Consider the following 22,871-nt stretch of genomic DNA (forward strand, 5'->3'; position numbering starts at 1 on the left):
TCCTTTGGCATATCTAGATTTCATAACAATTTGTTTATTCTACTGCAAACACAGAACTGATCCATTCTATTGGTTTCTTAACTATTTTCACGCCCCCACATTTCTTTCATGCATTTCTTTTCACTCTACCTACACTCTCACTGCAGGGTAGGTTCTCATTATTTGAATCAACAGGGTTTTACAATATCCCAGCAAGCATCCATTCTGTCCAAATAAATCTGTATTTTTTTCTTAATAGTCACTTCTGAGGTCTGGGTTTGCTGGTTCCATTGGTATGATTTTTACCAGTTTGAGTAGTTTGAGAGCTTTTAGTCTTAGGCAAAGTTTTCCTGGAGTGTTTCCTAAACAGATCTCTTATTCAATTCCTTTTGTGCCCAAATGCCTCTTTTTCCTGATGCCTATAGGGGGCACTGTGTTTTGCTAATTTGGCTCATCCTATAGGCTTCAATTATGCTTTTTTGGTCAAGTGTTTTCTCTGTCCTGATTCAGGTGTACAACAGGCCTATGTTCTAGTATCAATATTGTGACTTATGGCCTTTTTAGAGTCTCCCATAGGTAACATGATGAGTGCTTCATCTGTCTGAATTTCTGAGGTTTGTGCAAAAGCCTGAAACAATTTGGTGTCCTGTTCAATAGCGGTCTCTGTGCCTGAGTGGGTGTGAACCCCTTAGAGATTTGCAATTACTCAGCCAGCATATGCAAAAGAAATGCTTGACCTTTCTGAACATGGCATTTTCCCCTCTGCTGGAACACTCTCAATTTGTGCCAATTTCATTTCTGCCCTGCTCTCATTTTATACCTAAGTTTTATTACTTTGCTTCTTTGTCTATCCCCTTGTCTGAGCATGTGTCTTCATTTCTGTCTATTATACACAATAACTCAGTTTGGAAGTTTGTGTGTTTCTGTTTTGTGGCTACATGCTTGCCAACAGTGCAGTACGTGTACTTCTTGCCTTGTATAATTGTGTCTTTTCATTAGCTGCCTGGAATCCTGCTGTTCTCACTGACTTTACTTGTGTCTGATTGCATTTGGCTAATAGTTCTCTTTTTTGTCCCTCTGATGAGTTTATCATATTTATGTTAATTAGGTAAACATATCTGTTGCACTTGGTCTGTACCCAGTCCTGTTATTTAATATTTGTATACTGATTATTTTTTTGGTTCATAACTATAAAAAGTAAAAACAGTAATAATAATATTCTATTTTTGAACATGTCAGTTTGGTAATGCAGACTTTCATTATAAGTTGCAGCTGAGTCAACTATTCAGCTCTTGACTGTAATTATCCCTGATTCTTTTCATAAAAAATATTCCCTTTGAAATGAAGTGATTTTGCATGATTTAGAACATGCCTCAAACATTTCAATTTTGTCCCGACACTTATAGTCATTCAGGATGTTTGTCTGTTAGCATGTGTCCAGGACATGAGATAGCTTTTCCTTTCTCTCCAGCACATATATGAGAGCACCTGCGGAGTAGCTTGCCATCTGTCTGCTTCAAATGCTACAAACACCACCAGCTCTGTCCTCTGGAACAGTTTTTCTGAAACATTTCCAGTGTAAAAGTCCATTGGTTGTGTATTCTTATTTTATAAGGAGTTGTCATTTCAGTTTCCTTCTTGCACTCTGCCTTGACTCTAGATAACATGATCAAATGAATCACACGCCAGCAGAGACGTTTCAAATATGACTGATTGACTTAACTTTACAATACTTAGCTCCCAGCAGAAGTTCACTTCCTGCTGTCAGTAGTCTTAGGCTATGTCTACACTACAAATGCTCCAGTGACACAGCTACAGTGCAGCAGCTACACCACTGTAGTGCTGTAGCATAGACACTTGCTGTACTGTTAGAAAGTGGTTTTCTCCGTATATAATAAATCTGCCCTCTCAAAGGGCAGTAGCTAGGTTGATGTAAGAATTAGCTTGAGGCTGCTGCTGCCACCCCTGCCACCACCACCAGCACCTGTGTACTCAGCCCTGCTGCACTTTCCTCATTGACGCCCAACAGAGCAAGCTGTGAAACAGAGGCCACTAGGCTGCTTGATCAATAAGTGCCACAGGGTCTCTGATGGCTGGGAGCTGTAAACAGGATACACCTGTAGCCCAGCTGACTGGGCAACATTCAGACAGGGCTACCAGAATGCATTAGGGTGGCTTGCATGCATGTCATACGAGATGCCTGACGCTTGGAAGGTCTGAAAGCGTGGGAGTGCTGGTTGCTGATATCATGAACTTCTATTGCAGATAAAAATTAACTTTATAGTGTGGGGAAAAGGGACACTTTATAGTATCCCGCATGGTATCAGTTTACTGAGGGCCTTTTGTGTTTGTAAGTATAAATTACATCCAAATGATAGCTTTCTCAGTTCATACATTAGGTGCACAATTTACCAGTTTTATATTAATTAGGAAATTGATTTACTGTAGCCTGCTTGATTTCTCAAAAATGCACTGGTCACCCATAAATCATCCTGCTAGAGCCACATCATTTAGATCTGATTGAAATAATAATAGATTTTGACAGGCTTTCTGCAAGTACTCTGTGACTTCATGGATATTTTAGGCTTGAAAGTAGTGATGAAGGAATTGGCAGTATCTTCCTTCCAGATGTTAGCATGCTACATGGCCAGTTATAAAATTTACTGGCACTTCTTTTTTGTAGAGATGGACCAGAGTTCTGTAATGTTTGGATTTGGAGCCAAATTTTCCAAAAGCTCCAGGGGATTTTTTCAATTCAGGGGTTTGGATCAGCACATTACTGACATAATAGAAAACCAGAAAGATTGGCCCTGGATTCAAGCTTCCTGAAGGGTTGTGGGAACAGCATCTGGGATTTTGGTTCACACCTATGGCTAATCTTTTGAGGTGGATGAAACTTCCTCTTTAGTAAACACTATAGAAACACAGATAGTCTTATGGCAACACACTCTTAAAGGACCAATTTCTTAAAGATTTTTTAGCTGCATTTGAATTCTTCAGTCACCATACTACTTCCCAACATTTCCAATATCTAAAGCAGGTTGGATGCTGACTCCCAGGGTTTGAAAGCTTGTGGGAGGGAGAGGAGGAATGAGTGAGCCCATCTTACACTCACCCCACAGCCACAGCTCCTGCAGATCCTGTCCCTTGGGGCCTTCTGGGCTCAATTTCCCACTCTAGGTGTTACAACCTGGTCCCTGGCACATGGGGTCACAGCCCCACTCATGGTCAGGCTATATATGAGTGGCACTGTGACCCATGCACCAGGGCCCACATTACAACACCTGAGCTGAGTCCCGCCAGCCCCACAAGATGGGTGTGTCAATTGAGATAGGGGTTCTGTAGGTCAAAACGGGATAGACTTGCAAAACCCTGCTACTGTTGAGAGATCTGCATACCTAACACAGATGGCTATAGAAGGATATTTTAGTGGATAGGACATTGAACTGGCTCTCGGGAGATGAGAGTTCACTTCCTGGCTCAGCCATACATTTCTTATGTGACCTTCTTATGTGCTGGCACTTAACATTAAAAAGGTCTTAGAGCAGTCTTTAAACTAAGAGCTGGGGAAAAGCCGACAGGTGCGGAGGAGCACGTAGTTCGGATATCCCTTAGGGGAGGTTCTATTAACAGAGAATCTCTATGTTCTAGTGAGGACGAGAGGATGGAAAATGATAAAATACAGGCAGGGTCTGATCAGAAACAGTCAAATAAAAAAGAATTCCAGTCAATTACATTGTGTAATGGCAGACAGCCAAAAGGAGACAAGCCCACCAGAGGAGAGGCAATTCTTGATTTAGTCCTAAGTGGAGCATAGTATCTGGTCCAAGAGGTGAATATAGCTGGATCGCTTGGTAATAGTGACCATAACATAGTTAAATTTAATATCCCTGTGGCAGGAAAAACACCACAGCAGCTCAACACTGTAGCATTTAATTTCAGAAAGGGGAACTACACAAAAATGAGGAGGTTAGTTAAACAGAAATTAAAGGGTACAGTGCCAAAAGTGAAATCTCTGCAAGCTGCATGGAAACTTTTTAAAGAAACCATAATAGAGGTTCAACTTAAAGGTATACCCCAAATTAAAAAAACATAATAAGAGAACCAAAAAAGAGCCACCATGGCTAAACAACAAAGTAAAAGAAGCAGTGAGCAGCAAAAAGGCATCCTTTAAAAAGTGGAAGTTAAATCCTAGTGTGGAAAAAAGAAAGCGCATAAACATGGGCAAATGAAGTGTAAAAATACAATTAGGAAGGCCAAAAAAGAAGTTGAGGAAAGTTATCCAAAGACTCAAAAAGTAATAGCAATTTTTTTTAAGTACATCAGAAGCAGGATGCCTGCTAAGTAACCAGTGGGCCACTGGATGATCTAGATACTAAAGGAGCACTCAAGGATGGTAAGGCCATGTTTGCGGAGAAACTAACTGAATTATTTTCATCGGTCTTCACGGCTGAGGATGTGAGGGAGATTTCCAAACCTGAGCCATTCTTTCTGGTGACAGACCTGAGGAACTGTCCCAGATTGAGGTATCATGAGAGGAGGTTTTGGAACAAATTGATAAATTAAACAGCAGTAAGTCACCAGGACCAGATGGTATTCACCCAAGAATTCTGAAGGAACTCAAATGTGAAATTGAAGAACTACTAACTGTAGTCTGTAACCTCTCATTTAAATCAGCTTTTGTACCTGATGACTGGAGGACAGCTAACGTGATGACAATTTTTTAAAAGGGTTCCAGAGGTGATCCCAGCAATTACAGGCCTGTAAGCCTGACTTCAGGCAAACTGGGTGAAACTATAATAAAGAACAATATTGTCAGGCATATAGATGAACATAATTTGTTGAGGAAGAGTCAACATGGTTTTAGTAAAGGGAAATCATGCCTCACCAATCTACTAGAATTATTTGAGGGGGCCAACAAGCATGTGGACCAAGGGGATCCAGTGGATATAGTGTACTTAGATTTTCAGAAAGCCTTTGACAAGGTCCCTCGCCAAAGGCTCTTACATAAAGTAAGCTGCTACGGAATAAGACGGAAGGTGCTCTCATGGATTGATAACTGGTTAAAAGATAGGAAACAAAGGATAGGTATAAATGGTCAGTTCTCAGAATGGAGAGAGGTAAATAGTGGTGTCCCCCAGGGTTCTGGGACCAGTCCTATTCAACATATTCATAAATGATCTGGAAAAAGGGGTAAACGGTGAGGTGGCAAAATTTGCAGATGATACAAAATTACTAAAGATAGTTAAGACCCAGGCAGACTGTGAAGAGCTACAAAAGGATCTTTCAAAACTGGTTGACTGGGCAACAAAATGGCAGATTAAATTTAATGTTGATAAATGCAAAGTAATGCACATTGGAAAGCATAATCCCAACTATACATATGAAACGATGGGGTCTAAATTAGCTGTTACCACTCAAAAAGAGATCTTGGAGTCATTGTGGATAGTTCTCTGAAAACATCCACTAACTGTGCAGCAGCAGTCAAAAAAGCTAACAGAATGCTGGGAATAATTAAGAAAGGGATAGATAATAGGACAGAAAATATCATGTTGCCTTTTTATAAATCTATGGTATGCCCACATCTTGAATACTGTTTGCAGATGTGGTTGCCCCATCTCAAAAAAGATATACTGGAATTGGAAAAGGTTCAGAAAAGGGCAACAAAAATGATTAGGGGTATGGAATGGCTTCTGTATGAGGAGAGATTAATAAGACTGGGAGTTTTCAGTTTTGAAAAGAGACATCTAAGGGGAGATATGATTGAGGTCTATAAAATCATGACTGGGGTAGAGAAAGTAGATAAGGAAGTGTTGTTTACTACTTCTCATAACAAAAGAACTAGGGGTCACCAAATGAAATTAATAGGCAGCAGGTTTAAAATGAATAAAAGAAAGTATTTCTTCATATAACACACTGTCAACCTGTGGAACTCCTTGCCAAAGGATGTTGTGAGGGCCAAGACCATAACAGGGTTAAAAAAAAGAAGTTGATAAATTCATGGAGGATAGGTCCATCAATGGCTATTAGCCAGGATGGGCAGGAATGGTTTCCCTAGCCTCTGTTTGCCAGAAGCTGGGAATGAGAGACAGGGGATAGATCACTTGATGATTACCTGTTCTGTTCATTCCCTCTGGGGCACCTGGCACTGGCCACTGTTGGAAGACAGGATACTGGGCTAGATGGACCTTTGGTCTGACCCAGTAGGGCCATTCTTATGTTATTATGACCTTGGGCAAGTCATTTAATCTACTCTAGTGCCTCCCCCATCTGGAAAATGGAGATAACATTTTGCTGTGGGTGTGAAGGATAAAACCATCAATGACTGTGAGATGCTTGGATATTATGTGGACCATTAGTACCTACATAGAATTCAAAGGGGATGTGGTTCTGACTAATTGGTTTAATCACACAGATATGATCTCTAAACATTTGGAGGTGGTGTTGCAACAAAATATTGCTATTTGTATAAATGCCATGTTCATTAACAGAATTTTCAGCATAAACACCATCGATCCCATAAACCCCTTTCACAACCGAAAAAAGGAAGTTCCTTGCTTTGTCCTCACTGATAAAAGCCTTTAAATGAGTCATAATCCATTCACAAACAGTTAAGTCCATATTTGTTGGAATGGTACCTCATTGGCACATAAAGGTCAGGAAGCAAAAAGGAATGTGGTATAAATCCACTTGTATTAGGCTATGTCTACACAACAGCCTATGTCAGAATAACTTATTATTACAGGGTTGTGAAAAAAAAAACACAGTCTTGAGCAACATAAGTTACACTGTCACAAGCACTCCTGTGCACAGTGCTGTCAGTGGGAGAGCTTCTAAACCTTACTGCTGTATCCCTGGGCTATTTCCTGCCTTGCCTTTTCTCACACTGAGCAAGCCTGCACTACCCATCTCTCTCCCCCTTCTGCTATGAGCTACTGGGTTTTATATAGGTTTCAGAGTAGCAGCCGTGTTAGTCTGTATTCGCAAAAAGAAAAGGAGTACTTGTGGCACCTTAGAGACTAACCAATTTATTTGAGCATAAGCTTTCATGAGCTACAGCTCACTTCATCGGATGCATTCAGTGGAAAATACAGTGGGGAGATTTATATACATAGAGAACATGAAACAATGGGTGTTACCATACACACTGTAAGGAGAGTGATCACTTAAGGTGAGCTATTACCAGCAGGAGAGCGGGGGGTGGGGGAGGGAGGACACATTTTTAGTGATAATCAAGTTCGGCCATTTCCAGCAGTTGACAAGAATGTCTGAGGAACAGTGGGGGGTGGAGGGAGGAATAAACATGGGGAAATAGTTTTACTTTGTGTAATGACCCATCCACTCCCAGTCTCTATTCAAGCCTAAGTTAATTGTATCCAGTTTGCAAATTAATTCCAATTCAGCAGTTTCTCATTGGAGTCTGTTTTTGAAGTTTTTTTTTGTTGAAGTAGTGCCACTTTTAGGTCTGTAGTCGAGTGACCAGGGAGATTGAAGTGTTCTTCGACTGGTTTTTGAATGTTATAATTCTTGACATCTGATTTGTGTCCATTTATTTTTTTACATAGAGACTGTCCAGTTTGCCCAATGTACATGGCAGAGGGGCATTGCTGGCACGTGATGGCATATATCACATTGGTGGATGTGCAGGTGAACAAGCCTCTGATAGTGCGGCTGATGTGGTTAGGCCCTATGATGGTGTCCCCTGAATAGATATGTGGACACAGTTGGCAACGGGCTTTGTTGCAAGGATAGGTTCCTGGGTTAGTGGTTCTGTTGTGTGGTGTGTGGTTGCTGGTGAGTATTTGCTTCAGGTTGTGGGGCTGTCTGTAAGCAAGGACTGGCCTGTCTCCCAAGATCTGTGAGAGTGATGGGTCTCCCTTCAGGATAGGTTGTAGATCCTTGATAATGCGTTGGAGAGGTTTTAGTTGGGGGCTGAAGGTGATGGCTAGTGGCTTTCTGTTATTTTCTTTGTTGGGCCTGTCCTGTAGTAGGTGACTTCTGGGTACTCTTCTGGCTCTGTCAATCTGTTTCTTCACTTCAGCAGGTGGGTATTTTAGTTGTAAGAATGCTTGATAGAGATCTTGTAGGCGTTTGTCTCTGTCTGAGGGGTTGGAGCAAATGTGGTTGTATCTTAGAACTTTGCTGTAGACAATGGATCATGTGGTGTGGTCTGGGTGAAAGCTGGAGGCATGTAGGTAGGAATAGCGGTCAGTAGGTTTCTGGGATAGGGTGGTGTTTATGTGACCATTGCTTATTAGCACAGTAGTATCCAGGAAATGGACCGCTTGTGTGGATTGGTCCAGGCTGAGGTTGATGGTGGAATGGAAATTGTTGAAATCATGGTAGAATTCCTCAAGGGCTTCTTTTCCATGGGTCCGGATGATGAAGATGTCATCAAAGTAGCGCAACTAGAGTAGGGGCATTAGGGGATGAGAGCTGAGGAAGCGTTGTTCTAAGTCAGCCATAAAAAATGTTGGCATACTGTGCGGCCATGCGGGTACCCATAGCAGTGCCGCTGATTTGAAGGTATACATTGTCCCCAAATGTGAAATAGTTATGGGTGAGGACAAAGTCATAAAGTTCAGCCATCAGGTTTGCCGTGACATTATCGGGGATAGTGTTCTTGATGGCTTGTAGTCCATCTTTGTGTGGAATGTTGATGTAGAGGGCTTCTACATCCATAGTGGCCAGGATGGTGTTTTCAGGAAGAATACCAATGGATTGTAGTTTCCTCAGGAAGTCAGTGGTGTCTCGAAGATAGCTGGGAGTGCAGGGGCTGAGGAGGGAGTCTACATAGCCAGACAATCCTGCTGTCAGGGTGCCAATGTCAAAGTCATTACATAAAGTAAAACTATTTCCACATGTTTATTCCTCCCCCCACCTTCCACTCTTCCTCAGACTTTTTTGTCAACTGGTGGAAATGGCCCACCTTGATTATAACTACAAACGGTTCTCCCCAGCTCCCGGCTCTCCTGCTGGTAATAGCTCACCTTAAGTGATCACTCTCCTTACAGTGTGTATGGTAACACCCATTGTTTCATGTTCTCTATGTATATATATCTCTCCACTGTATTTTCCACTGAATGCATCCGATGAAGTGAGCTGTAGTTCATGAAAGCTTATGCTCAAATAAATTTGTTAGTCTCTAAGGTGCCACAAGTACTCCTTTTCTTTTTGGGTTTATATAGGATCCTTCTGTTCCTGTCCAGCAGCACTTCTTCATCTCTAATTAGTCCTCCTTGCTCCCTGACTCCTCCTCCAGGTGCAGCATAGACAGTTAATTGGTCCACCTAGCCACCTCAACCCCTTCAGGACTTGTGTGGGATAGACAACCCATCACATGGTTACATGCAACAGATGAGATAGCAAATGATTAAAAGCATGGGATGAAATCTTGGCCTCATTAAAGTCAATGGAAAAATTCTCAGTAAGTTAAATGGAACCAATATTTCACCCATGGACTGGATACAATAAATATATTTTTCACTCTGAGTTTGTCATTAAAATGCCTCTTCCTATATTATACAATATCAAAAGGCAAAGTAACAGGAAGAGGCATTTTAATCCAGTTTCCTTGTTCAGAGACGTAAAGAGGATATTGAAGGGAGCAGACAAAGCAGCTCGTGTTGAGTTTGGCTTTTGTAAGCTATGGTGATTTTATATGGGAAAGTTACACTTAAAGTCCATTTTTATTTTTAAAAATATCCCTAATGGATTGCTAGGTTTAGGTCAGATACTGTAATTTATAGACCACAGTTATTTATTCTAGTCAAATGCCAATGACAAGAAGGACAACAAATCAAAGCTATTTTGTAATTGAAAACGATTATTACTAAAAGCAATTTAACTTTAAAGTATCTTGACATGTTTGAAGATCGATTACTTTGAGCAGCTTTGTTATTTAAAAATCTTCTTAAAGCATTAAAAAGAAGGGCAAGTTACATTTGAAGGCTGATCTTGAACATAAAATACTCTGCCACCTTTCAACACTAAGGATATGAGATCAGTCAAATGCAAATTAAAATACTATTAAAAAGGATTTTACATGATCACAATAAATGCAGGCATGTCTTTAAAGAAACCCCTATGTCTACAGTAAAATAAAAGACCCATGGCACAGCTGCAATTGTCCTGGATCTGTTGATTCAGGATGGCGGTAAAATTGCAGCATGGACATTCAGGCTCAGGATGGAGCTGGGGCTCTGAGACCTTGTGAGAAAGATGTCTACACTGAAATTTTATAGCCCTGTAGCCTGAGCCCTGCAAATCCGAGTGAGCTGACTCTGCCTCTGAGACTTGGTGCTGCAGGTTTTTTAATGCAGTGTAGACATACCCTTAATGTTTAGTTCAAGGATGACTGCAGTGAAATTTGATTCATTTGTATACCTTATCTACTAACCACCAATGGTAATTAGTCCGTAAAATATCTAGTTTCATGGGGGGAGTTAGTGTTTGTAATGTAAAAACCCCAAGTGTCACAGTAAAGGCACTCTGACAGATCATTTATTTTCAACAGCTTTAATAGTTTTGCAAAATCATTTTAAAAATGTGTTTTAAAAAAACAATTTTATTATACATTTCATTATTTTAAAAGGTCTTTTGTGTTTTTTCCCCACTTTTTCATCCATTACTTTTCAGAAAAGTTTTCATTGACTGTAGTAAATTAAAAGTCATGAATGACTGTACTCTACTATATGAAAAATAGTTCGTATGGAATCAAAAATGGTGTACCAAATGACTGAGTATTTTTACAAACTTTATGTATCAGTAAGAAGGGTTGAATACATGTCACGTGTCAAATACTAGATCTTTATTGACAGGATATTTGTTGGAGGAAGATGGCCTGTTTTTTACTGAGATGCAATGACAGATGATTTAGCCTCAATAGACTGCCTACAGAGTTTGAACTGGTGGTATGCAGTGATAACCCATGTCAGTATTTATAACTAGACAGGCTATCCCATACCTCCCACATGCATTTATCTTACATCTTAAGCCATGCCACCGATTAGCTGAATAGCACAGACAAACCACTAGATAAAGAGAGAGAAGACCATGTATACTGTGGAAAGGGAATCTTTGTAGGATCTGTTTTGAAGAGCCTGCACTTAAGGGCATGTCTACACTGCAGAGTAAGGCCAGTGTTCGACCTCAGGCTCAAGCCTAATCCCCCCTTCCATCTCAGTCACAAATCACACTAATGCAGGATCCCAGGACCCCACAATGGTGGAGGGTCTGAGCCTCAGTCAAGACTGGACCCAGGGTTCAAGTCCTATTGCTTTGCAGCGTAGATGCAGCCTCACTGGACTCATGCTATGGGAGTCTCTCAAAAGTATACCACAATCCCATGGACCAAGTTTCTTTGTCCTCTGGACAGTCAAGTTTTCCCACACTGCACCATGAACAAAGGGCTACAGCTGTCATGATCCCAAAAAAGGCAGTCAGGGCCAATGGTCAGAGCAGGGACAAAGCTGAGGCTGGGAGTAGCAGAGGAGTTTGTAGTCAGGTTCCTGGCCAGGGTTGATATGAAGGGTCAGAGTCTGAGTCAGGTTTCAAGATCTGAATCAGGAGGTGAAGTCTAGATCAAGCCAAGGTCAAAGTCAGGAATTCAGGAGCAAGGAATAGGGATGGTCATGGTAGCTACAGGAGATCTGCTCTGTTGCCTGGATGCTTCCTGAAAGGACCCCTGGGTTTATATGGGTCAGGAAGCCAATCAGGAGCCATGAGGCTGCTGTCTGTCAAACCGCTGAGGCAGACCTCCTCACGGCTTGGGTGCAGCCTGGAGATGCCAGATGCCTGGTAGCTGTAGAGGCCTGGGTTCTAGACCTGTGGGGCCTTATAAAAACAGCCATGTTTTGGGATGGTGCTAGGATGTCTAGGATATGGAAGGTTGGATTCAGGTTTGCATAATGTTGTACAAATACTGGAGCCCGAGCTTGGTACCCAGTGTTCAACAATTATTAACCCAGGGTTACACAAGAGTGTAGGTGCTCAAACCCAGTGTCTGCTAACTCAAGTTCCACTAACCCTGGGCTTACATGCAGTGTAGCCATACCCTGAGAGTGAGAAGGAAGCTAGCAGTGGTTGAGATGTCCTCACCAGAGATGAAGAAGGTCCTCTGAAGAAATATCCAAAACAATAATGTCAAAATGATGTAAGGTTGATAGTGGACAATGAATTTGCAATTAAATTTTGCAGCAAAAAAGAGCAAAGCAAGTTGAGGCTGCATATACAGAGGCAGCACATCACCCAACTGGGAGGTGTTAGCCCTTCCCTCTACAGTTCCGGTATGATTACATCTTGAATATTGGTTTTGAGAAGCTAATTATCAGAATCATACCAATAAACTATACGGAGTTTCAGAGAAGAACAACTAAAAGTGCACAGCAGCTGTCAAACAGATTTGTGATTAAAAAGAGAACTGGATAGATGAGGTTTTCAAAGGAGTTCAGTATTGGCCTAACTCATTCCCATCCAGATATGAAACAGACTGGCTAAGAAATTACTAAACTATCTGACAACAGTCAACAAATATCTGAAGAATGAAATCATCCAAAAGGAAAAAGGAAAAGAGGAGCAATGGGTTGAAATTAGAAAATATAGGCTAAATCTCAGGGCATTTTTCTCAAAGGAAGTGGCTGAAACCAGACCAGAACCAACTGGCAATTGGTGCAATTAGAAAAAAATATGATCCAACTACTATGCAGTAATGCATGCATAGTACTAGGATTGTGCATGCAAACTGAGGAAATGGCTATTCATGTGCCTAATTGACCAGTTTTGTGCATAAACACCCAGTCTGTTCATTTAGTTGCAGTGTTGACTGGTATAAATACAGGCATAGAACTGCATGAATAGGTGTTACAGGCTTTTTAATTAAAAATTGGACCTTTAAAATTACACAGGATGAAGCACTAGTACACAAGGAAAGTGTCCTGCATTGGCAGAGAGATGAATTAGATAACCTAATAGGTCTTTTCCTTTTCTACATCTGTTTTTAATGGAATCTCTATGCCTGCTTTGTCTCCAGATAATGTTATAAAATAAATCACACTCAGACAGAGGCTCCTCAGACATAACTGCTTTATTTAACTGCTACAGTAGCAGACAACTACTCATCTCTCTGAGTTCAGCCCTTGCTGATTGTGCCTGCATTCCTCTTAAAATGAGACGGTCTGGTTTAAAGCTCTGGTTGTTGAGCTCATTGTTCTTCTTGTACTGTTACTGTAATGGACTTTGTTATTAACTTACTCCAACTCCTCACCCATTTTTGCTCATGGACTCTCTTGGCCCCATAAAGTTAAGTTGTAACAAAGTCATGCCATGCCTTCCCTTGTGCTTGTGTCCATACCTAATGTAAATTGGTTAAGCCCATTAAATGTCACGATTGAACATTCCTGACAATATGGTTGCTGATTATATACAGTAGATTTTAGCTTTAGCATTGCCTTTTGAGCTGTACTGGTATTAGCAACAGTTGGAAATTATTGGGTAAAAAGGGCTGGTGTAGACACAGCCTAAGGTAAAATGGAAAAGGACAAACACCTCTTTTAAAATGCTAATTAAGACTCTCATCATCAACACAAAGGGAGTTAATAACTAATCTTCTTACTGATCTGTAATTGTTTATCCCACTCCTTTGCTAGGTTCTACTATATTCTTTGTTCAACAAATCACTCTAGGTTCCCTGATGCTGAGACACTGAGAATTCAGGTTGAGGGGAATGTTTCAGTATTCAATATTTGTGTGTATGTGCATGAAATTCAATATATTCCTAATTGTCTGGGAATGATACAAAACAGGCTAGATATTCTGGAGAGTTCCCCTCAACACACACCCCAATTTGTTAATTTGCTTTTGACACAGAATGCTCAATTGCACCATATAAATGATATATAATGGGAAAACAGACAAATAGAAGAGTGCATATTCTATTTGAATCATAGAATATCAGGGTTGAAAGGTACCTCAGGAGGTCATCTAGTCCACCCCCCTGCTCAAAGCAGGACCAGTCCCCAATTGAATCATCCCAGCCAGGGCTTTGTCAAGACTGACCTTAAAAACTTCTAAGGAAGGAGATTCTACCACCTACCTAGGTAATGCATTCCAGTGTTTCACCACGCTCCTACTGAAAAAGTTTTTCCTAATATCCAACCTAAACCTCCCCCACTGCAACTTGAGACCATTACTCCTAGTTCTGTCATCTACTACCACTGAGAACAGTATAGATCCATCCTCTTTGGAACCCCCTATCAGATAGTTGAAAACAGCTATCAAATCCCCCCTCATTCTTCTCTTCTGCAGACTAAACAATCCCAGTTCCCTCAGCCTCTCCTCATAAGTCATGTGTTCCAGTCCCCTAATAATTTGTGTTGCCCTCCGCTGGACGTTTCCAATTTTTCCACATCCTTCTTGTAGTGTGGGGCCCAAAATTGGACACAGTACTCCAGATGAGGCCTCACCAATGTCGAATAGAGGGGAACCATCACGTCCCTCGATCTGCTGGCAATGCCCCTACTTACACATCCCAAATGCCATTGGCCTTCTTGGCAACAAGGGCACACTGTTGACTCATATCCAGCTTCTTGTCCACTGTAACCCCTAGATCCTTTTCTGCAGAACTGCTGTCGAGCCATTCGGTCCCTAGTCTGTAGTGGTGCATGGGATTCTTCCATCCTAAGTGTAGGACTCTGCACTTGTCCTTGTTGAACCTCATCAGATTTCTTTTGGCCCAATCCTCTAATTTGTCTAGGTCCCTCTGTATCCTATCCCTCCCCTCCAGTGTATCTACCTCTCCTCCCAGTTTAGTGTCATCTGCAAACTTGCTGAGGGTGCAATCGAAACCATGCTCCAGATCATTAATGAAGATATTGAACAAAACCGGCCAGAGGACCGACCCTTGGGGCACTCCACTTGATACCGGCTGCCAACTAGACGTGGAGCCATTGATCACTACCCGTTGAGCCCGACAATCCAGCCAACTTTCTATCCACCTTATAGTCCTTTCATCCAGCCCATATTTCTTTAACTTGGTGGCAAGAATACTGTGGGATACCATGTCAAAAGCTTTGCTGAAGTCAAGGAACAACATGTCCACTGCTTTCCCCTCATCCACAGAGCCAGTTATCTCGTCATAGAAGGCAATTAGATTAGTCAGGCATGACTTGCCCTTGGTGAATCCATGCTGACTGTTCCTGATCACTTTCCTCTCCTCTAAGTGCTTCAGAATTGATTCCTTGAGAACCTGCTCCATGATTTTTCCAGGGACTGAGGTGAGGCTGACTGGCCTGTAGTTCCCAGGATCCTCCTTCTTCCCTTTTTTAAAGATGGGCACTACATTAGCCTTTTTCCAGTCGTCTGGGACTTCCCCCTATCGCCATGAGTTTTCAATGATAATGGCCAATGGCTTTGCAATCACATCCGCCAACTCCTTTAGCACTCTTGGATGCAGCGCATCCAGCCCCATGGACTTGTGCTCGTCCAGCTTTTTCTAAATAGTCCCGAACCACTTCTTTCTCCACAGATGGCTGGTCACTTCCTCCCCATACTGTGCTGCCAGGTGCAGTAGTCTGGGAGCTGACCTTGTTCGTCAGGTGTGATTCGGCCTTCCTGATTTCACTCCTGCATGCCTGAGCAATATTTTATAGTCTTCCCTGGTCATTTGTCCAATCTTCCTCTTCTTGAAAGCTTCTTTTTTGTGTTTAAGATCAGCAAGGATTTCACTGTTAAGCCAAGCTGGTCGCTTGCCATATTTACTATTCTTTCTACACATTGGGATGCTTTGTCCCTGTAATCTCAATAAGGATTCTTTAAAATACAGCCAGCTTTCCTGGACTCCTTTCTCCCTCATGTTATTCTCCCAGGGGATCCTACCCATCAGTTCCCTGAGGGAGTCAAAATCTGCTTTTTCTGAAGTCCAGGGTCCATATTCTGCTGCTCTCCTTTCTTCCCTGTGTCAGGATCCTGATCTCAACCATCTCATGGTCACTGCCTCCCAGGTTCCCATCCACTTTTGCTTCCCCTACTAATTCTTCCCGGTTTGTGAGCAGCAAGTCAAGAAGAGCTCTGCCCCTAGTTGGTTCCTCCAGCACTTGCACCAGGAAATTGTCCCCTACACTTTCCAAAAACTTCCTGGATTTTCTGTGCACTGCTGTATTGTTCTCCCAGCAGATATCAGGGTGATTGAAGTCTCCCAGGAGAACCAGGGCCTGCGACCTTGTAACTTCTGTGAGTTGCTGGAAGAAAGCCTTGTCCACCTCATCCCACTGGTCCAGTGATCTATAGCAGACTCCCACCACGACATCACCCTTGTTGCTCACACTTCTAAACTTAATCCAGAGACACTCAGGTTTTTCTGCAGTTTCATACTTGAGCTCTTCCCTTACATACAATGCAACTCCCCCACCTTTTCTGCCCTGCCTGTCCTTCCTGAACAGTTTATATCGATCCATGACAGTACTCCAGTCATGTGAGTTATCCCACCAAGTCTCTGTTATTCCAATCACATCATGATTCCTTGACTGTGCCAGGACTTCCAGTTCTCCCTGATTGTTTCCCAGGCTTCTTGCATTTGTGTATAGGCACTTGAGATGGTTACTTACCTGTATCTGCATTGCTGGTAGATAGATGGTTCTATTTCTTCCTCTGGAGGTCACATGCTGCCAAATTCTTCACCGTCCTCCTGTCCCCGCAGTGCAGCCTGCTCTGAATCTTCAGAACGTTGTGTCTGTAGAAGCATATCCTGATGTCTGTCCAGGAAATCTTCAGTTTCTCTTATGCAACACAGGGTTGATACCTGTTGCTCCAGACCTTGAACCTTCTCTTACAATATGGAGATCAGCTTGCACTTTGTACAGACAAAGTTGCTTCTGTCCTGTGGAAGAAAGACAAACCTGGCACATCCAGTGCAGGTCACAACAGCTGAACACTCCCCATCCATATTATCTTCCTTCTACGAGCTTCTTCAGGAGTTGTAGTAACTACTCAGAGAAGCTGGCAAGAAGTAAGCCTCAGTGGGCTCTCCCCAGGTGTTTCATGGTCTCTGTGTGTATATAATGTCTTCTGCAGTTTCCACGGTATGCATCCGATGAAGTGAGCTGTAGCTCACGAAAGCTCATGCTCAAATAAATTGGTTAGTCTCTAAGGTGCCACAAGTACTCCTTTTCTCCCCAGGTGAACTCCCAGGCAATCTCCCTCTGTTAGCCTCTCTGCTGTTCACTATTCAGCTGGTTTGCAGCTGACTGTCTTTTTATAACAGTCAGGCCCACCCAAGGCTCACCTGGAACAAAGCACTCCCAATTCACACTTTTCAAACAACCAATCAAGCATATGGTCAAACTGTGCCCACAGCAGAGACTCAGATACTCACCAACGCAGCCTCCTTAATGCAGCCCTTAGCGATAGAGCATTTGAAGTCTTTAAAGTCCCCAACACCTTTCAGTCTACCATCATGTTTTCTATCTGATAATAACTTGTTCCAAGTCATATTACCATGGTTGGCTGCACCCTATCACACCTTTGGATTAGGAAAGTGGAGCTTAGAAGTATTTGTGAAGTATTTCTTTATTATTCACAAGTTAGCTCCTGATTGAAGTAGGCTGCAGCAAAACACCAAGTTCACCCCTGAGTGTAGCAAAAGCTCTGAACCATGCTTCAGGAAATTGACCTTCAGAAATTATTATGACCTTCAAACTGTTGCTACATCACTGAAGTGAGTTTTTTGTGGAATTTGATGATAAGCCTATGGATTACTGGGTGATACTATGTCAACACCTTTGATAAAAGCATTTGTGAAAAAGACAGATATCTGAAGAAATGATTTCAAACACTAATACTTCACAGAGGGAAAAAAATGTACAGAACTTCTTCAATATAAACCAGTTTCTAAAACAGCATATATCGTCTTATGTACAGGAATATTTATAGAGCAATAAAAAGAAGCATTTGATATTATGAACAGTTACCTGTAGAGAACTGTTTAGAACAATAAACTTTGAGTTACTAACATTTGCTAATTATTATTATTTATTTATATTGCAGTAGCACTTTAGGGATTCCAGTCTTAAACAAGAACCACATTGTGCTAGTCACAATACAAACACAGAACTAAAAAATATTTCCTGCCCCTTAATAAAGTGCTTTTATCATTAAGGACATTTTAGTAACTGACCTTTGTCATGATTTGCCATGAATCTATTTGTCTAGTAATTATATTTCGAAATCTGCTTTGCTCAATCTTTTTTCCTAGCAGTATTTGCAAAATAAAATACACTTTTATTACATAGATGATATTAATTATCTTTCTTTTTTGTTCTATTTACATCATATTTCAAATAGAATGGGTGCTCCCTTCTAGTACAGTAATTGTTGGAGATAGGTTTCTTTAGTGTGTGCGTGTGTGGTGGAGAGAGGGGGGAGGGGGTCAGTGGAGACAGGGTGATAAAACATGGGAGTTTCATGTTTCACTGTTATTGTATGTAACCACTGAGAAGATTAATGAATTTATTATTAGATCTGATAGCTGATCTTGTTTAGAAATAGTACAGTCGGTGTTAGCTTCTGGCATGTCACTTAGTATCTCATGATTCCAGAAATCCACCCTCTTTTGGACCACTTCTGAATTGATTTTTGTCACAGGCTCTATGTACTCTGCAGCAAGCTGGAGCTACAGGCTGTGATTTCCAAGTGAGGTAGGGTACGTCTACACTACAAAGATTATACTGGCAAGTTGCAGTGATGTAGCTATGCTGGCATAATTCCATAGAGTAGGCACAGCCTACACTGATGGAAGGATTTTTTTCCACTGATGTAGGAACCCCACCTCCCCTAATAATGGTAGGTGAATTGATGGACTGATGCATTCTTCTGTCAACATAGCTGTGCCTAAAGTGGAGGTTAGGTTGGCATAGCTACATTGATGAGGGGTGTGAAAGATCCATACTTCTGACCAACATAGCTATGCTGATCTAACTTTTAAGTGTAGACCAGCACGTAAACAACCCACATTCGCAGGTTTTGGGAACTCAACTCCTTTAGGCGCCTTTGGAAATCCAAGCCATGTTCTACAGACAAGCTAAAGTTTGTAGTGCTCTGACGCAGCAGAATGAGAATTCTGTGGTTGCATCAAGTACATTGAAAAATGGAAGTTCTCATGTAATTAATTCATTCTGTACATTACTTGCTTTTCAAAAATACAATTTATTTCAAACTACCCATATATATTGAATTGTCAACATGCAGCAGAATTTCTTATGGATAATGCATAACTGCATTGTAAAAGTTGTTAGAGGGCAACCAGAGGTTGGAGCAACAAGGTGGGCTACAGTTGGAGCTTATGATAACTGGAAAGGCCTGAGAGATTGTTTGGGTGTTTAGAAATCAGGAAGTAATTGGGGCTTTCAGAAACTGTGAGCAAGATGCATCTTCTCTTTCCCTCCACCATGAGGACAGGTTTGGGAGTGACTTGAAACTTTAGGCAAGATCTTTAGTTCCTATTCCTTGGTCCCAGAAACCCATGATAGCAACCACCTGCACCATTTGATATAAACCATAACCCTTAACAGCTATCTGTGGCCCCCCACTAACTGCCAGTATATACAACCAACATGATTCCCTCTAAAGCTTACCAGTAAAATAGTTAAATCTGTTGACCTTTAAATTGTTATAATTAGGTGTCAGAGTATTCAGTTAGATGAATGTGGAAAATTCAGGAAAGTGGCATATCTGTTTACAAAGTAAAATCAGAGTAAAGCAAAATCAGAGGAAATGCTCAGGTTCCTTTCTACAAGAAATGGAATTAAAAACCAGAATAGAATGTTGTCCATTCACTCTCAGTAGCAGAATCTCTGTTTTGTTCATGCTAATATCAAAACCCATGTAATTTACTGACAGCTTAATCCAAAAATTCCCATTGACTTCAATGGACTTTAAATAAGATTTTAAGAGGCACAAGAGCAATTAGTTTAAGGAAAATATTAGAAGGGTTTGAAACACACAATGTGCCTTTAGATGATCAGGATGTCATAGTGTTCACCCACTCATAAAACAAAATAACAGAAAAATATGTCCAAACCACTTCATTATGAAATTCTGAAATAAAATAAGCAACAAGTTGTACAATGTATGGTGTTGAGGCCTTACTTTAAACAGAAGCAGCATGACATTTAGCCATGCAATTTACCAGCTGACAAGTGGTCTACACCTCAAAATTAGGCTGACTTAGCTATATTGCTCAGGGCTGTAAAACATGTCATGCCCTGTGCAACATAATTTGGATTAACACCGCTCCCCACATACACACCAGTAGACGCAGCTAGGACTATTGAATACTGCCTCTCAGAGAGGTATATTACCTACATCAGCAGAAAAATCTCTTCTGTGAATGTAGGAAGCAGTGCAGTAGCTGTGTTGCTGTAGCCACTGTAGTGTAGACATACCCTGAGAGATAATGAACCACTTTGAGTAATGCCCTTTAGTCAAACAGCCAATTCTCAATTTACACTAAATAGGTCCATCAAATTTCTCAGTTAAGCAACTGAAGGAGACAGAAAAAGATTTGAGACAGAAAACTAAGGATATGGCACTATATTTATAGGTGATAGAAGATTAGATTTGATTACAGTAGATTAGAAACATAAAATACAAGAGGTGCATAGACATGGGTTGAGAGTGATAATATGAGAATCTCTTGTGAATTTTTTTAAATGAGAACCACCATAGTTTTCTTAAATTAAAAAAAGTATACTGGAATCCAAGAAACAGTAATAATGTCTGAATCAGAGTCAGGAAAGAGCAGACCCAGAGTAAAACCCAAAAGGATGGGGTCAGAAAGCAGTAAATTTGACTCTAGGGATATAAACAGAAATGTGTTAAGAAATCAATGGAAAGGAACAAAGTGTTGGAAACCAAGAAGTATGGAAGGATTTAGTGCAATCCTGAAATGGCCACAAGAGAAATTATCTTAGAACCCATCAATCATACTAGAAAGGAATACAGCAAAGTCATTGAGTTTAAACACTGGCAAATCACCATAATCTGAGGAAAAGAAACTCCAAGGAAGGAATTACAAGAGTGAAAAAGTTGCTGAGCATTTTGACTCGAGTTTGCAATCAATGAGATATAAAAATTCTGCTTAGTGGAAGCCAAATACTCCTTACTGAGTAAAAGGTTCTACTAGGCAATGCACAAATTACGAGCAAATTTGGATTAACTCCAGCAGCCTGCAGAACAGTGAACCAGCTTCTGAAGTTTGCAATGCTCTGTACAGAGAACTAGGTTTGCAAAGCCCTGACTGTAGAGGATCTGGTCATTTTTAGGCAAATTATACAACAAAGGTGTCAGATTTTAAAAGTACATAGCGTTGTTGCAGCCGTGTCGGCCTCAGGATATTATAGAGATAAGGTGGGCAAGGTAATATCTTTTATTAGACCAACTTCTCTTGGTGAGAGAGACCAACAAAAGTTGGTCCATAAGAGACATTACTTCACCCACATTGTCAGACTTGAAAAGGTCCGTCTTAACATTTGCATTTCCTAACTTCTGATTTGTTAACCTTAATGTTCCTTTAACACAAATTATTTTTGTGTGTTTGTGGGAATTTTCAGAGATTTTTGGTTTTGTTTGGGAAATGGAAGAAAAGACAATTCCATAATGGTAAAACATTTTGGCTAGATTCCAGCAGAATGATATGTCTTAAACAAGGGATACATAAATGATTAAATTCATCCCAGAGTTGAGGGCAGGGACACTGCTCTTTGCACAATGTAACCCATACATACAGACTACACATGCAGTGTTTCCTGCTGAGAGGTTGCCGATGACTATACACTCTAAATGCCTCGTGAAGAATTTCTATGCTGGCTCCAAATAGACCGCTTATATTATGACCCATGCTGGGAGTGATCTGGGATAGGTCAAGGGAACAACTACTGATCTGAGTTTATGCAAATGCAGTAATACCAATAACCCATGCAATTGGTGCAGAGGGGCACGAACTGTTGATTTTACCCACAGGCTGAACAACTAACCAGTGAGGGGTGAGGGTGCACAGCTGCCCCACATCCTGGGCCAGGATGGGGAAGATGGATTTCACCTCTCCAACATCCCCAGAGATCCCAAAGAGTTCGACTCCAAGCAGGTGGAGTGAATTTCAGTGAAAGTGAGAGTGCTGGCCTCATTCAATGTGCACCTGATTAGATTCCTCCTGTTTTCTTGCATTCCCAATGTTTCCCATTGCCTTTCTTAACAGTCAGCATTACCATCCCCTGGCTGCCCTTCTACTGACAACCCCTAAATCCTTGATTCAGTGGATCCTTCTTGAGATTAATCTCCCCAACAGATTTTAGAAACTCCATGAGAAAGCAACTAGTAGGGACTTCCATTTCTTGTTCAATTCCTGAGGTTTGCAATTGAGGGCGTACTACATACATATGCACAGGACAGCTTTCTCTCACTTGAAAAACTAATAAATGTGCTCCATCCCATCATTTCATCTGCAGCCCATAATATTTCACTTCTTCTTTTCAAAGTGCCACAAAACCAAAATACTGCACATATTTGAAAACCAGATTTCACCTCTTCATAATTTGGTCAAATCCAAACAAATTTCCACTAGAATAAGCAACGGCACTTCTTACAGAAGATTCTTCTGAACTTTAACTTTCTATCTTCCTAGATGTTCAAGTGCTAGGGCTGCCCAAATAAAAAGTTTGAAAGTTTTTTAATAACAATAAAAAACCTATGTTTTCAGTCTTTTGGTACTAAAAGTAGATTCATTTATTTTTGCTCATTTATCTATTTGTTTGTTTTAAATTTGGGGCAAAGATTAAGACCAGGTCTACACTATACATTTACATCAGTATAATTACATTGCTCAGGGTGTGAAAAATCCACAC

Source organism: Lepidochelys olivacea (genome assembly GCF_965140295.1).
Source record: "Lepidochelys olivacea isolate rLepOli2 genome assembly, chromosome: 5".
In the NCBI taxonomy this organism is placed as follows: domain Eukaryota; kingdom Metazoa; phylum Chordata; order Testudines; family Cheloniidae; genus Lepidochelys; species Lepidochelys olivacea.